This window comes from Rhipicephalus sanguineus, chromosome 1 (assembly GCF_013339695.2).
Source record: "Rhipicephalus sanguineus isolate Rsan-2018 chromosome 1, BIME_Rsan_1.4, whole genome shotgun sequence".
Taxonomy (NCBI): Eukaryota; Metazoa; Arthropoda; class Arachnida; order Ixodida; family Ixodidae; genus Rhipicephalus; species Rhipicephalus sanguineus.
This window is the reverse complement of record NC_051176.1, coordinates 201,120,447-201,137,220: the sequence shown is the minus strand read 5'-3', so window position 1 is coordinate 201,137,220 and position 16,774 is coordinate 201,120,447. Positions and strand designations below refer to the sequence as shown.

Genomic DNA, 16,774 nt, shown 5'->3' with positions numbered 1-16,774 from the left:
TCCACAGGTGAAGATGCAGTTTAAATTTCATTCAAGGCGAGACCTTGTACACTGTATGCAAGCATAAGTCGCCCTCATGGTGGACTTTTTTTGCATCACCGGTAGGTGCTGGGGACACACTGAGCTGACGAGGAAGGCTTTTCACTAGTGTGACTGAATTTGGCCCCCCAGTGCTCATTGGTGGCGCAAGATTACCGGCTACGATATGGGTTGATTATTGTGTATGAATTGTTGAGCAAGTGGTGTAAGCGAAAAGCCAAACGAATGCTTGTTCATATGCACGATTCCCGTCCAGTCGCCTGGAGTCTTCAATTTGTTAGCAACAGCTTACAAAAGCAAAGGAAGTGGATCTGTAACTGATATGTGGAGTATTAAGTGCATTGAAGGACAAACAAGATGTGTTGGTGCACGTTGAGAGTCTAATTGTTTTCTACTGTTGTTGCAACTGGTTGCCTAACAGTGTGAACTTGCAAGTGCATGTATACATTAGTCATGGCAGCCATCCTGACTAAAATTTGTGTTGCTTGCTGTGTCTGTTTTGCACTTTAATTTGTGAACAAATCGCTGAATGTTGTGCATACAGACTGGGGTTTGTTTATCTTAAGGGGAGACGTGGGTCTTGAAAAGTGTGTTTTTAATAATTGGGTGAACAGAATGAAATTTAATACACTTATTCAGTTTTTTCTACAGATTCCAAATCTGTGAGTAGATTTTTCATAGCTGCATTAGAACAAAAGATATGCTGTTTCTACAACGTTTTCTAGCACATTTCTTACGGGGATTTTCGGCAACTTCTTTTCGTCAAACACAAAAGCAAAGTATGTGGCAAGAATGCCAGAAAGCTGATCTAGCCGATGATGCTATTTATTTTCTTACAATATTGTTTACCAAATGATAACTCTCAATAATCATAAAGTGTATGAAGCAAAAATTTTTCGCTCATATTTGCGTGCATTTATTTTGCATTCGAAGTTTGATGAAAACAATAAAATTAGCATCATCGGCTAGACGAGCTCTCTGGCAGTCTTGCCACATACTTTGTTCTTGTGTTTGACAAAGCAAAGTTGCCAAAAAGTACCGTAAAAAATATGCTCTCAGAAATCTCATATCTTTTGTTCTAATGCAAATAATAAAAATCTACTTGGAGATTTGGAACCTGCAGAAAAATCTGACTAAGTGTACTAACTTTCATTCAGCTAACCTAAGTAATAAAAAAAACTTTTTTCAAGACCCACGTCTCCCCTTAAAACTATTTTTCTCTCTGCACATGAGAGGGTTGAGAATTAAAGCACACCATCGCAGTACCTTAATACATATAACAGTCTACTGCAGTTTTTCTCACTACTGTTATCGGAGCATGAAGAAAAGCTTATTTCTGTATATGAACGCTTTATTGGAGGGATTGCAGCAACTCTGTTGAAAACCATAGAGCCAACTACTAAAATTTCTAGAGTAAGCTGTGGTGCTTTGAACCTTTAGTGACCATGGGCAATGTATGGATTTTTCCGACTGCTTGCGGAGCTTGCCATGGAGAAAAAAAAAAAAGGAGGGAGCGCGCCTAGCGTCGACAAGCCAACCTCCTCTGAAGCCGCCAGCTCCTCGTGTTCGTGTCACGTTTCCCATCATGCTCCCGTTTAATTTTCTTTTTTGCTGGGCTCAAGGGGGGGGGGGGGGAATTGGGCGCGCGCGCCTAGCTTCCACAGGCGAACCTCGTCCAACGCCGCTCCCCCCTCGTGCTCCATGCTCTGGTCACAATTCCCAGCATGCTCCTGCTCATTTTTTTTTTTTTTTATGGTTGGGCCTCAAGATGGTCACGTGACGCTCCCTCCTAGGTTTTTTTTACCCCTTCATGGGGCTTACCATGCTTTATCTGCCTTTATTAGCCAAAATTTTGAAGAAATCGTCAGTCTAAACAAAAATATAATCGGACCCCATGCATGCATGTTGCTTCAAGTTGCATTTATAATGCAATATTTTGTTGACCATGAGTTATCTGCAAAGACTTGGCACACCAAGGGCGTAGCCAGAATTTTTTTTCGGGGGTGGGGGGTTCAACCATACTTCATGCGTGTTCGTGCGTGCGTTTGTATGTGTGCGTGTGTATATACGCAAGCAAAATTGAAAAATTTCGGGCGGGGGGGGGGGGGGTTGAACCTCCCCCCTTGGCTACGCCCCTGTGGCACACTAAGGATGCGCCAGTCTGCCCCACGCCTTTTTAGCTTTTTGACGATAATTTCAGCCGCGGACCCCTGATACATTCCAAGAATGTACGTTTACTTCCTACCTTTACTCCCGGAAAGCTGGGGACCAAAGGCAGGCCGCTGTGCGAAGCGCGTCATCACTATTGCGAAGCTTTTGGACTCGGCCAGGAGGGCGGAGCTGCGGTGAAACTTCCCTAATCGAGAACCCTGCGCGCGCCTATATTCACAGACGCAGTGAATAGTAGAATATAGGATTAAAGAAAATATCGGAGCTAAACATACCACACCGCAACAGATGCAACAAAAACAGGGCTTAAAGTCTGGAGGGCCCGGCCCCTCCTCCCCTCCATTTTTTGAGGAGGGGCTGCACTGATCGGCCCTGTGATCGGACTACACTGTGATCGGCCCAAACACATCTGCTAACACTGACCGCTTAATGTAGTATATACTATATACAGGGTGTCCCAGCTATTGAGCAGCACGATTTAAAAAAGGAGGAACGAAGTTACGCGAAGCACACCTAGTGCACATTGTTGCCGGTATACTGTAGTAGCCACTACTAAATTTTTTTCGTTAATGAGGTTTAGTTACTTAGTCTCAATTATGTTTCTAACTCGACAAGTACTTATCTAATCATTAAAATGTCATTGAGGCATATGTAGGCATGCGCAAACGACAACTGCGCTGTTTTCAGCAACGCACTAATTACGCGCTTATTTTTTTCGGCTGATAAAGAAGACACGCGAAATATGAAAAATGACACGGGACTATGCTCCCACCCGCAAAAGGTGGGAGCGTAGTCCTGACCACGGCCGGGCTAGACTGCACGTGCGCGCTCGCTTAAGAAGCGCGCCCAGGTGCAGTGCAGTCTAGCCCGGCCGTGTCCTGATTTGCTTCCTCGCAGTGATCGTGCTTGAGGGTGCTGCTGGTGCTGCTACCTGATGCGCGTTGCAGTCTAGTCACGTGTCATTTTTTTAATTTCGCGGGCTTTCTTTATTAGCCAAAAAAAAAAAAAAGCGAGCACGCAATTAGTACTTTGTTTAAAATAGCGCAATTAGATGTCATTTGAACAAGCCTACATATGCCTCATTGACATTTTAATGATTAGGTGAGTATTTGTCGAGTTAGAAACATAACTAGGACGAATTAACTAAACCTCATTAATGTTTAATTAACTAAACCTCAGTAGTGGCTACTACAGTATATTGGGAACAATATGCACCAGGTGTGCTTCGCATAACGACGTTCCTCTTTTTTAAATCGTGCTGCGTGATATCTGGGACACCCTTATATATATATATATATAGGTATAATACAACGGAGGCGTTGTCAACAGTGATATAAATACTTATTTCCCAACAGTTTCGGGAGGGGGCCTCCCTTCTTCGGGGGATGAGTTAAAACTGATGTCGAAGTTCGGTCTTGCTCCTTGCCGCGTCGCTCTCGCCCTCAAGGGCATTTCAGAGAGTGGGGGAGATAGATTACGAGAAAAAGAAAAAAAAGGAAAAAAGAAAAAAAAAGTAGAGAGAAGAACACCGACGAAGTCAGAAAGCGAGGCGAGGGAAAAAAAAAACGCTAATTGTTAGGGGTGTGCGAATATTCGAAAGTTTCGAATATTCGTCGAATATTACATTCGAAATATTCGTATTCGATTCGAAAATCGCGTATTCGAAAACTTTCGAATATTCGAATAGCTTCGAATATTCGAAAATTTCGAATATGCGATTTGATTATCATGCATAAAATAACTCGTCTTCCACATTTCTGCTGCGTTCGTATCGCTAAAAACGTTGCCGAGAGGAACGATAAACATCGTAAGTGCACGGAGGCACGATATCTGCCTGCGACGAGCGCCCCAATACGTATGATTTATTGCTGGTGCATCTCCGACGTGTAGCGCTGTTGGCGATCATGTCATTTTCAATATTATGCGGCCGTAACGTGCCGCACTACCACTCGTTCACTATGCGGAACTACTTCTGAAGAAAGGCAGTGACCCATGTGACTGGTGGCGGACTGTAGGCACCTTCAGATACCCCAGTCTGGCAAAGCTTTGCCCCATGTACGTCCCTATACCAGCCACTTCTGTTCCAAGCGAACGTGCCTTTTCAGTGGCAAGGGGGGTTGTCTCTGTTAGAAGGGAGCGCCTGCTGCCTTATCATGTGGAGCAACTCATATTTCTACATGATAACATCTAGTCATTATTTTCATTGTGCCGTGATATTTGCTTGTGTTGTGATGTGCATTGTGCTAGCCTGGACATTTCGTTCTGGAGACAGCAGTGTATGTTGCGTTGCCAGTCAGGCTGTTAATGTTTTTTTTTTTTTTTCAAATAGCTACATGTTAAATAAAACATTGTTACTGTGGAGGCATTTTTTTTCTTTGATATTCGATATTCGATTCGATATTCGAAGGTGGATATTCGTATTCGATTCGTATTCGAAAAATTTGGTATTCGCACACCCCTACTAATTGTGTATGGCATGAAGTCGTTGAAGGTGTTTCTCGGTTCGCGTCGGGCGCAGGGCCACTCAAAATTGTTGTCGCGGAGGGCAGAATGGGGCACCTGAGGGAAGAGCGTCCCCTTAATGAGTCGGCATACCGCCTTTCATCTCCGCCCGCTCCCCGTGAACAGGCTCCAAATGGTAGAGGAGCGTAAGCACTTTACATTGTACAAGTAGTGAAAAACATGAACAAAAAATAAACAAAAAAAGGAAGAAAGGAAAAGCAAGAAAGTAAATGACACTGCACACGTACGAGCCAGTCAAGAAACAGGCATGGTCCCAATTATGATTCCGTGTTGCCAAATTCATTTTGGCTTATCTCTCGGAGGCAGGAGAGTCTTCCAGGGTCCTCATTGATGCCGGCTGTTAATGTTCTAAATTTAAACATAAAATATGCCTCACGTTGTTCGCGCGCGCGCGCGTGTTTTGTATGTATATATATATATATATATATATATATATATATATATATATATATATATATATATATATATATATATATATATATATATATATATATATATATATATATGAAAGTCTCCGATCGAAACGTCGACCAATAAGAAGTTTTTTTAGTTGCGTATACCTTTTTCCCATTTATTTTACGGCAACCGAAGACAGACTCTCCATAATTTACACTATATATATATATATATGGGGCCCCCAGACATTGAGCCCTGAACAAAACCTAATTAGAATAAACAGGCTGGCTGCTCATCTGTCGCCACCCTGTTTCAAACGGGATGCCAATAAAGATCATTGTGACGTTTACGTCTCTGGTAACCTGGAGGGATATTCTGCGAAGTCCTCTAAGTGGACTGTTTCTGATTCGATAGAGCTCTAGAGCTAGCAGAATACCTCTCCTGGGGCGCTGGGATAATCAGGTCACTTTCAAACGTCCACGACATGTCGGTTTTCAAGGGCTACTACAGCCGCTCTCATTGGTTTAAAATGACGCCATTGCAGAATTCGACGGCATCCAGAATAATATCTATAGCCGGATACAACTTTAGAAATCCGTGGCATTTCCTCCTGAAATGCGGATGCACACAAGCCTGCAGCAATGGGCGCGCACTCCAGGCTGACGTCATGAGCCGGACTGCCGGTGACGCCGTCTTCGGAAAACGTTTCCTAGTGCATGAGCGGGACTATCTCATCTCTTTAGTCGCGGATGCGATCGGCTGCTGTGCTTTGGGCGTCTTGGTGGGGCCTCTTCGGACTTCTAAAGTTCGTATTCCGCAAATGTTAGTACGGTTACGGAGACAGCTGGTGGTTAAATACAGAGCTAAAGGAATTGACTGTCGCTTCGTACCAAGACAACTATGGTCAGTCTGAGTGGAAGCGCACCAGGTAGCCAGAAACCTCTTTTTTTTCTGAGGGGAGGGGGGGTAGACCCGCTGGCTACGCCAGTGAAGCGCATGTGATGGCATCCTCGAAAAATTGCTCCAGTGCGCATCTAGGCGCCCTGGTGGATGATGATTGGATGAAACAGCGCACCTGTATGCACCGGTTCGGCTTTAGAAACGCTTTCACCTTCTTTATGACGATCAGCATCTAAGCAGCCGCGGCGTTGTATATTTGAATTTGCCGCCATAGGTTATGGTCAAACATGGTGTTTATGACGCGTTTGTGGCACTCGCTTTCGCTGCACGCATTCATGCAGGAAAAGTATTATAGATTGAAACATATAGTTATAAACACTATTCTAGTAACGTTGGTTAGAAACGCATGATTTCGAATTTGCCTTCCTTGCCCAGAGAGTACAGCCGCTCGATTACGGGAGCGACTAAAAAGCCACCAAAACATGCCCGCGTTGCCAGACCACTTTTTGGTGCTGTCCCTAGGAAATTCCAAGCGAGATGTACCTAGCCTAGTCCCGTGTGCGTGCGAGACGTTGATCATGCGATTTAACCATGGAAATGCAGGTGGCTTGATTTAATGGACGCACGGATAAGGTGCATACTTGCTGCTTTCTTTGAGAAGGGCCACTTTTTGACTAAGGGGCACGCAGTTCGCAAGGCGGGGGAATGGGGGAATCAGTTTTGTTTCAGCTCAATGAGACAGTGCATTAGGTTTCATTTTTGTGCTAACCTTGCTGGCGTATCAAGCGCATTAGTTTACGAAGCTTGTTCTTTTTGGACGACGAAGTTTGAGACATGATCGGAACTTGTTTTGTGGTTCCAGAAAAGCCAGCTTTTCCCAAAAGGTGCCTTAGAAAAACGTTTAGCTCCAATATATTCCGTGATATAGTCACCGAATAATCAATATTATTGCTTGTTTTAAACAAATGCTTGCGGCGATCGAGCAACCACGCAAACGAGCGTCACGCCGAAGCCGGCCTCCCTACTTGGAGCACAGTGTGTACTAGGCGCAGCGATGCAGATTGCTTATTTTCTCATCAGATCAGTGGAGTTCCCGGTGCCTACCGAACACATCGTGGTGATGGATGTAGGCCATCCTCAACCGCTATATGTATGTCGCATATGCATGCATGGCTCCCATCGCATGCGTGCGGTATCAAGCTAATATATGAAACATCATTGTGAATAACTTTTTTTGCCTAGCTGTTCTTTATGAAATATATTTTTTTTCATTGCTGTGCTTTTCACATATCCTATCATCAGTGAAAAGGAGTAGCAGGTGCTATACAGAAGCACCAACATCTCCTAAATATCGTATAATAAGAAAAGTATTTGTTTACGCCAGGAAAATCAATGCTCCTCACCACATAATGCTTCGCTGATCCGACCAATGTGTTACGAATGCAGCTAAGTTTATATACAGTAAAGCTCGCATGCATCGGAATCAAAGGACATCGCTAAATAGTTCGATATACTTGTAATTAAAAATGCATAAAATGCCTGCCTGAAGCTTAAATATAGTTGGTACATGTCTTGATATATGCTGAGTATGTGCAGCTCAATGAAACGAAGACAAGAAGACAAGAGAAGACACATAAACGACATAGCCAGTCTATGTCGTTTATGTTTTCTTCCATATATATATATATATATATATATATATATATATATATATATATATATATATATATATATTCCGGCAACTAATTGCAGCCACAGGTAGCAAGCTTCACAGCGTGGCATTTAGTTTTCGTCGCATTACACCCCTGTGTAGCGGTAAAACTTACAAAGCAATTCCTTCATTGTGGAGCGCAAAGAAATCTGTGCTGCGCACGCCGCCCATATTTTGACTCGTACCCTGCTTGTTTACGCCATGCTTGCACTGCCCCTTGGATTCAATGCACTATATATTTACATTATATATACGTGCTACAAGATGACAGATAGTCAGCTTTATGGCATTGCAGTTGTGTTATGCCAGAAAGCATGTACTGTGCATCGATGATTCGTTGTGCAGCGAAGCCCACCAGCAGGGAAATCGTAACTGCCACATACGTTACCTGATGCTTTGTCTTCTTTAATTACAAAAAAAAGGCGCCGACGCAGTCTCCAGTCACCGTACGAGCACCCAAACGTCTAATAAATGCGCAAGTGCATAGCAAAGGTTTCTTCAATTCTTCTACCCGCCAGGCTAACGAATTAGCAGCAACCCTCTACATTAGAGAACAGACCAAGCCACATTCTTGGAATAGCTTGGAATAGTGTCATGGAGCAACTTAATTATGCCAACAGAAATTATTACAAGATACCAATGAATCACGTGGCCTGAATTCAGCGTGATCGCATAGTGTCAACTTGCTGCACAATTGCGACGAGGCGCCGCTACGGATGTCTACTTCAAACGCCAGCTGCTACATTTCAGGTCAAATAATAAATGGGCTGATGATGGATTTCTTAGCGCTGCTGGTTGTCTTAAGAATCTGTATAAATTCAAGCGAATACTCGCGAGGTAACATAAAGCAGGGCATACACAGACATTTTAACGCAACGTACGCTCTCGAGTGCCTCAAGTTTCACCTCACTTGACGACCGTCGGGCACATCGGATTCGAAGGGGATCGCGAAATAATTCGATATATCCATTATTACAAATGGAAAATACGCCTGTAAGCTTTAATATTCACAGGTCTCGGGCAGTCTCATGAGATGACTGATTCCTTTAAGTTGCTTCGAAGCCGTAAATGTTTTATCAACCACTTTGCGGCAGCGAATCCTTCTCGGCCACGAAGGGCTAGAGCTTCACAGCGTGACGTTTAGTTTTCTTCGCATAACGCCAATGCAGCGGTGAAGCTTAACAAGGCAAATCCCTCATTCTGGAGCGCACTGAGTTATACCAGGCGCTTACATCGGAACACCACTGATACCTTGAAGCGTGAACTTGTTGGCTAGATGGTTCAACTTAAGGGAGCAGCGCGAAAGACAGGGACAGAAAAGGCACACATACACCCACACGTAGCGCAGTATGTGTGGTTGTATGTGTGCCTTTTCTGTCCCTGTCTTTCGCGCTTCATCCAAATTGACAGCAGAGTCAATGTCTCAGCAATCTCAGTCACTTCTAAGCGAACGCTCGCGAGGTAACACAACAAAGCATGACACAGATACACAAAATCTTTAAAGAAGACACGCCATCAAGTGCCTCTAACAGTTTCAACTCGGCCTCTCGTTGCTCTCGTCTGCTCTCGCCAACTTGACTAGGGAATTTCTGGGTACACCACGGCGCTAGTTTTGCTCGGTAGCACAAGGTAGCCAACATGAAACATGCTTACACCGCTAACATTGGGCGATGTTTAGGTGGCTTTTTAGTCTCGTGCCTCGATTACAGTACACACTAGCCGAGGCATAAATTTGAAACCTCTCAACTTTTTCTTTTCCTCTCTTTTTTTTTTTTTCATCATCAGTACAACATAACAGCTCGAGAAAATTTTTACAGCCTGTTTTTGTTGAGCTTGGGGCAAGCAGGGGCGTATCCAGGATATTATTCCGGTGGTGTTCCACAACCCTTGTGTCTCCGTGTGCCACCTTATGTAATTAAGTATACACATACAATCAAACGATGTGCATTCAATGATTTCAAAAATTATGGGAGGAGAGGGTGTTTGAAATCTTGTCCCACGCCAACAGGGCCACGTTATCGACCGCTTTTTTCCATCTACAGAGCATGCTGGCAACTATGGTCGAAAGGCGTGTTTCGGAAGCCGGCTGCGTGGCGCCGCTAGTGCCGCTGCCACTGTGCTTGAAAAATAAATTTAAAAAAGAAAGAAATACACGCCCAGCCAGCACGTACACGTGGTCAGCAAACACAATCTGGTGTGTACGTATCGCATCTCGTGCGCTTGTACGCTTATTTTGCCAGTGCAAACCGTTTTCATCGGCTCATCGTGAGCGACGCTTCTGTTTCAGGAGATTTGCTCATTGCAGCCGTCTAAATGGGAGCAGCGGAGGGTGTAGATTTTCGCGACCTAGCGAAAAAGCTAAGAGGGCTAAGCTGCATGAATTAACTCTTAGGTGCCGGCGAATGCTGGTTTTCTCTCTGCCGCAAAAAAAAAAAAAAAAAAAAAGCGCGCTCCGCTGTGCGCATTTCAACGACTGCATACAGTGCAATGTAAAATCGTGAGGGTTTTCTTACAATGATGTACTTCGAATACCATTTCGATTGTAGGGTACCGAAGCTAGCGTTATATATTATTTCAAGTCTCCTTACAAAGTTTGTTTCATTATGGCAATCCGAAGAACAAATAATTAGAGAATTCAATTAACTGCAGAAAAATGAAGGAAGAGCGTGTATAATTACCTGATACTTGAGTATTGTGGTCTTTTTTCAAAAACCCTGCAATTTTGCTTGCAGCGAGCATGCCATCTGCTTGCATACAGGCCGCCCTTTAAAAAAAAAAAAAGTCCCCAACTCAACGAATACCTATCTTCAGTGCATTGCTTAGTAACATTGCTGAGCAACGTACCGAGCTCGCAGGCTGGATCAATTAGGTCGTAATCAAACGATTACATTCGGTACGACGCATAGATTATGTAAACCTGACTGATTGTTAGTACCACGCTTATTAGTACCACGACTATTGAAAAGCGATTATTAGTACCATGTCGCGCTTAAAAATGCCAGGAGCTTCAACATTCATACATATTTTAATCACGTGTTCTGTTGATACATTGCAACGAAAAGACAAAAATATTTCTGCGAATTATACAAACATCAGATACCTTTGCACCCGAGCCTAATTCTAGGAGATGATCCACTTACTCCCGTCTAAGGTTATCAGTGTTTTAAAGGAAAGTGGCTTTTTACGTAAGCTTTAGAATTACGTACTGTTTACTGGTTATCACCTGACACCTTGTGGCTAGCGCAGCGTAGCCTCAGTTGCTTTTGCGCCATAATACCCAATATAACTAACTATAACTATATAGTTAAAATTATAACAGTGAAAAGAAAACAAAAGTTTTGTTGGCTACTTTGAGACGGTGATTTATGATCGAGAATGTGGATGCATACGATATGAAATTTTCTGCAGATCGAGGTTGCCATAACTTCAAGGGAACCACCAAGCTACTGATTTATTTTTTTGTGTTGGAAATCTGGTTTATTTAAATACTGCATTTTGGAGGTGTGGATCATCAGAAAATCTGCTCGGAGACGCTTTTGTGTCAGCCGATGCAACTTTATTCTAGTAACGTTGAGCCGACGCTTCTCTGCGAGGCTCAGCGCGGCGCTGTAGATCTGACGTCACACTTAAAATTGTTCGTAAGAAGAAATCTCAGCCAATGCTGACGCTGTGTATATTATTAGCGAAGGCTGTGAGCCATTAGAAAATAGCACGTGCAAACGAAAAAGCTTGCTACTTCGGCTCATAAAGCGTAGAAGGAGTGAGGGCCGGCTTTTCCACGATGCAAGGTAACAGTGCAGTGAAGCACCATTTAAAGACCGAGAGCAGGGACTTCGATAAGCACTGCAATCTGTTTCACCGCAGCGGTCAGTACCCGTGACGTTTAAACGGGACAGTATCTATTACTGGTATAATCACTACTACGTGTATTGTAGGTGGACGCAATGGCAGGTGTAATGTCGAAGTAAAAAAAAAAAAATGTCTGCAGTACAGGCCGAAAAAAAAAGCAGGGAAAGTTACCATAAGATATAGGGATATATATCTTAGTGAAAAACGAGCGGAACAAGAAGACAGAGGTAACGCTAGACTGCGATAGAACGTGATTAGGTCCTACTGGGTCGGTGGCTATTTGTCGACATTCCGTTTGAATTGGAACGCTGTTAAGCATCATCATAATTGGCCACTTCCCCACGTCCCGCCTCTCTGCCGTCACGGAAATACACGAAACGTCCTCGTCGTCGCGCGAAAGGAGTGGCGTACGCATATATGGCTACGCGAGTACATGCCAGGTGGCGAGTGATGGTAAAAAAAAAGTGAGTATTGTTTACAGTTGTAGGAAGAAATTTAGAGGAGAACCATACTGGCCATGCACAAAACGCAGCTGCGTAGTAAGCTGCGAAATATCACAAGCGACATTACATGCAACTGGACAACGTTCCAGTTCGCGACGAACCGGGTGCGAAAGGTAACGCCGGGCTTTCTTTTCAAAATAGACAACGTTTGTCGTGAGTGCCACTGAGTGAAAGAGCGGTGATGTCGTTTCATTTTGCCTACGAAAATGTGCAAGCACCTTGTGCGTACAAGCTCAACCACGGTGACCACTGATCAGCGTCTACATGGTGCACACTGAGATATAAACCGCCCACAAAGGTTGTGGTAAACAAATTTTCATGCATGATCGTGAATGAGACAACCTAATGTCTGTTCGTATGTTTCGGCATCCCCTACCCCCCTCCTCCCGAACATATGCGGGAGATTGACGAACAGACTGAAGAAATTATCAATGTCGAATTTATCTCGAAGGGGGCCAAGAATGGTTCGTCTCATGTTCTGAAAGACCTATCTGTGGAAAGGACGCCCTAAAGGAGATAACTGTCTTCACATGCTTCCAGCGCTTTCAGAAAGTCCATGAAGACCCCACGAATTATGAAATATCCCGCCACTCCGTGCGAAGATTAATGCATATCGATCGCGTGTCTTGTGCCTTGTGCTCCGCGACCGCCGAATGTCTGTCAAAACGACAGCAAAAAAATCACTCGGTTTGGGAAACTCGACCGTTCGGTATGCGCCGAGGCAAACATCTGAAATTAAGTTGCGACGAAAATGATGTTACCTTGACCAGGAAAACGTCGGACGTAGTGATGAATTTGTATGCAAAGAATCGTCGCCAGCGGTGAAACTTGAACTAACGAATACATCATTGAGCCGAAGTCGCAAAGCAAGGAGTGGAAAAGAAGAAAAGAAAGGGCTAAGAAAAGCACCGAACAACAACTCGAAAATCAGTCACATTCATAGTGTCTTTGTTCCCACGAGCTTTTGTACCTGAAGGTCAAACTTTCAATGAAGCTTCCAATGGTGAGCTCCTGAAGCGTCTGAAGGATCGTTGCGCCGCGTGCGACCAAGTTTTTCGAAAGAGGGGCGCTGAATCCTACACCATATGATAATTCCCCTGCGCACTCTGCACTGCTACTGTGAGAGCCTTTCTATCATTGCCTTGGAACACCCTTTCTGCTCATCGGATCTAGCCCCCGGCGAATTGGAATTATTATTCTACTTACCGCTTTATGGTTTGCACCGCGTTTCATCCTATTAACTCCGGCGGTCTTTCTAATCAAAAGCGGACCTGAAACACTTCAGTGCTAGTCAGTATCGAGCCGTCAGTATAGATGCGTGTAGAGAGCGAATATACTAGGCTCGATAGCACCACGAAGTGGAAGCGCGACAGAGTAACCCTTGGGTTACGCGGTTCGTACATGACGCGCCACGGCGTGGGCTCTCTCCATCGGTTGAATTTTAAGCCCGCACATGTCATAATTCATTGACATTTACGGTCTTACCAACATTTAAAAAATAAATTATCATTTTTTTCGCACATGATTGCGTTTGTTCTAATCAGTCCTCTCAGTAACGGACCTCCCACGACCAAATTACGCTTTATCGTATTTCGGACATGTGACGACAATTCGAAAAAAATGCGGCATCATTATTGCTGAGGCGCTTAACAGAAGTTCTTCTATCAGTGGATGAAGGAGTGGAACCATGCATTTGTCTCTATTGGGGAATATCTTGATTACCACATTGATCTGCCTGATAGTTTGTGAACCGATTTGAAAGAAAAATAATATATGATGCATGAAAATTTTGTACAGATCTGCCTGCCGTCGTCCATTGCTCCACGGTTGCTGCGCGGTTCATTCTTTCGGCTCAACCTGCTCGACTGACAATTTCAGTGCCTGTCGTACAGAATAAATCAGCCGATTTGACGTTGGAAACGCGAAGAGCAAAACTTAAGCTCGTGGTTGGAGTAAGCAAAAAAATAAAAATAAAGGCGGAGTTGACCAACGGTTTCACTTCCGTTAACAAATCGCTGCATTTAGTTATTTTCTTTGTACTGGTCGTGTGTATGCACCCTGGCTCGAGTTTGCCTTAAGTGCACGAGTTTGAATGGAATTATTCTCGTGAAAATTTTCCAAGGTAGCACGTAACCCTCTTGCAGTAGTATTCTGCCAATAAGAGGGCATGCAGTGGGCGCGCCGTGTTCACGGGGAGCGGGAAAATGCAGCAGGCTTGACGGCTTAGTCACGCCAGACTATTTTACGTAAGACACACGGGCGCCGCCACTTTGGGCTGTTAAACGAATGTATTCTTACTTTTATGTCCCGACGTGTATTGATGAGGTCACGAAACGTCGAATGCACCAACCCAACCGCTATCATGTGTATACGCCAAAAGTAGCACTGTTCGCTCATTTGCTAAAGATACGAAACGGTGAAATTGACAACCCAATATGGCGGCACCGAAACCCATCCGTAAAATATCTATAGAATCAACAGCGCAGTCGCTGCGTTCCGATGATGACGTAATGCCAAAACGAGATTACTCTGCAGAAATGCTCGTGTACCGAGCTATATAGCTGTCCATTACAGAAGTGCCATAAAATAACTTGGAGCCCTCCACTGTATCCTCCATCGCCCCGTATACAATATTCTCTATTGATCAACGGCGCTAATCGTTTTGTAGGGTGTCGCCGTAAATTTATTCTGAATCTTCACAGCGCAGCAGCTTTTGGTGGCAGCGCTCGAGGTGTTAAAGAGAGAGACAAAGATAGCACGAATATTCCTCACCTAGCTTATGCGCTCGATATTGATTTTTTTTTTTTTTTTGTGATCCGCACTGAAAAGGTCTAGAAGCTTCCCGTTAATCCTCTGACAAGCTTTTCTGCTCTACCGCGGACCTTACGCACGTCCGGCTCAGATTTCGTAGCCGTACTCACTGCAATTTTACTTTTGTTGAACACTGAACTTATTTTGCTGCCGCAACCCATCTCATGTTCCGTCGTTATAACGTGAGGAGCACAATAGGCCATGGCGCCTGGACGTTTCGTTTTTGCTTTAAAGCGGGAGGCGTTTGAGCAACGATACAAGATCCGCCCTGATTCAACGCGCGCTGCCATGGGTGGCTGTTATATTAGCCCCCTTCCATTCTGCGCCGACAAGAATAGGAACACGATCCATCCAGTACCTCTCCGCGTCGCCGCACTGCAAGTTTGCATATACGCTCGCATTCTGCACGTTTGCACTGAGCTATCGAGGTGAGTCCTTGGCATGCCAGCTGTCCGCCTAATATACGTAACACGTTCGGCGGTAAACTAATGGAATATACGTGGGCGTCCGGAGGGGGGGGGGGGGGGGGGCTCCCACTCCTGGAATTTCGGACAATATTTTTGTATGCAGTAGTAATAAGCTTCACAGCTTGATTATAGGGCACACTCTAGTTCCGCATGTCTGTGTGAAAAGGCCTTTAGGATTACCAACCAACTTTGCGCGTTACACACTAATCTCGCCGATCACGACCACGTCACGGCAGTGAAAGAAAGGCTGCTTGTGCTTGATGCTATTACTATTACCCTCCTCTTACTCTTTTTACCCTCCGTGATAGCTTAGCGGCACTGTGCGACAAAGCTCAAAGATGCGGGTTCGATTTCCGTCTACGCGGCAGCCGCATTTCGGTGAGGGGAAAAAAAACTCGGATAACACCTAAGCGCTTCTCCTGCAGTGCCAAAGCCGCATGCCACCGACGCCCTGCGCGACGAGAGACCGAGGGAGCAGCAGCCGCCACCAGGGCAGGCAGGCGTCCATCAGCTACCCATTGGGAATGAGATAGTGGGAGACACGGAACACGCGCTAAGCCTTCCAGGTAGAAGGCCTATGCACTTTGTTGTATTAGATCATGCTACACAGACCGAAATTTACATTGCCTATAGCCCGGCGTGGCGAAGTGGTGACGTCAAAATTTCGGTCCGCGTTGCATGATGTCATAAAGCAAAGTCCGCAGGTCTTCTATGTGAGGCACCGTTTTAAGTTTAACCCAGTGGGTAAGACACTCAGCTATATGTCCTAGGCATTTTGGCGACCATCTCAAATGTATTCGAAAAACACATTGCGCTGATTCATTTTATCGCAAACAGTGGATTGCTTGAATATTTAAGAGAAAATTTTTTTTTCGTCACGTAAGAGCTTTCCAAATTTCGCAGAATGTCGTCTGAGTGATGTTTTCCAGAAAATTTATTCTTAGAGTATCATTCCTCGTTTCAATGCCAAATCTGATTTACATATATTAAGCAAAAACGTGTGTGTAAGGTGTACGAAGCTCAATAATGTTATACTGCAATTTTTCTGCCATATAGGCATCCAGAAATTTCACCAAAATGTTCTCTGTTTGCATTTCTTCCCCTGTAATAATGCGCTATGTATGAATATCAGAGTAATCAATATTTACTCTGCGGAAGGTACATATTGCGTTAAAAATATTTTCCGGTCACTGAAGTTTGTAAATATTACGAGAAAAAATCACAAATTTTAGAAATTATTCATTTTGGTCCACATGAGAAGCAAATTACACCACGTGGTGCACCAATTAAAAATCAATCTAAAGCAAATAATAAGTTTTCTAATATGGTAAGTTTTATCATTACAATTTCTGTCTTAAGCAAACAAATAATTTTTCAGGTTCCCCGTTAATGGCGTTCTTGTTCAT

General features: G+C 44.2%; 1 protein-coding gene across 1 annotated transcript in view; it reads left to right on the top strand.

Moving 5' to 3' along the window:
• Positions 1-9,916: 9,916 nt before the first annotated feature.
• LOC119405385 (putative aminopeptidase W07G4.4) overlaps positions 9,917-16,774 on the top strand; it is a 41,861-nt gene continuing 35,003 nt past the window's right edge. Inside the window, exon 1 of the mRNA XM_037672232.2 lies at positions 9,917-9,936. The gene's annotated coding sequence lies outside the window, so the exon portion shown is untranslated. The remainder of the gene's footprint in view (positions 9,937-16,774) is intronic.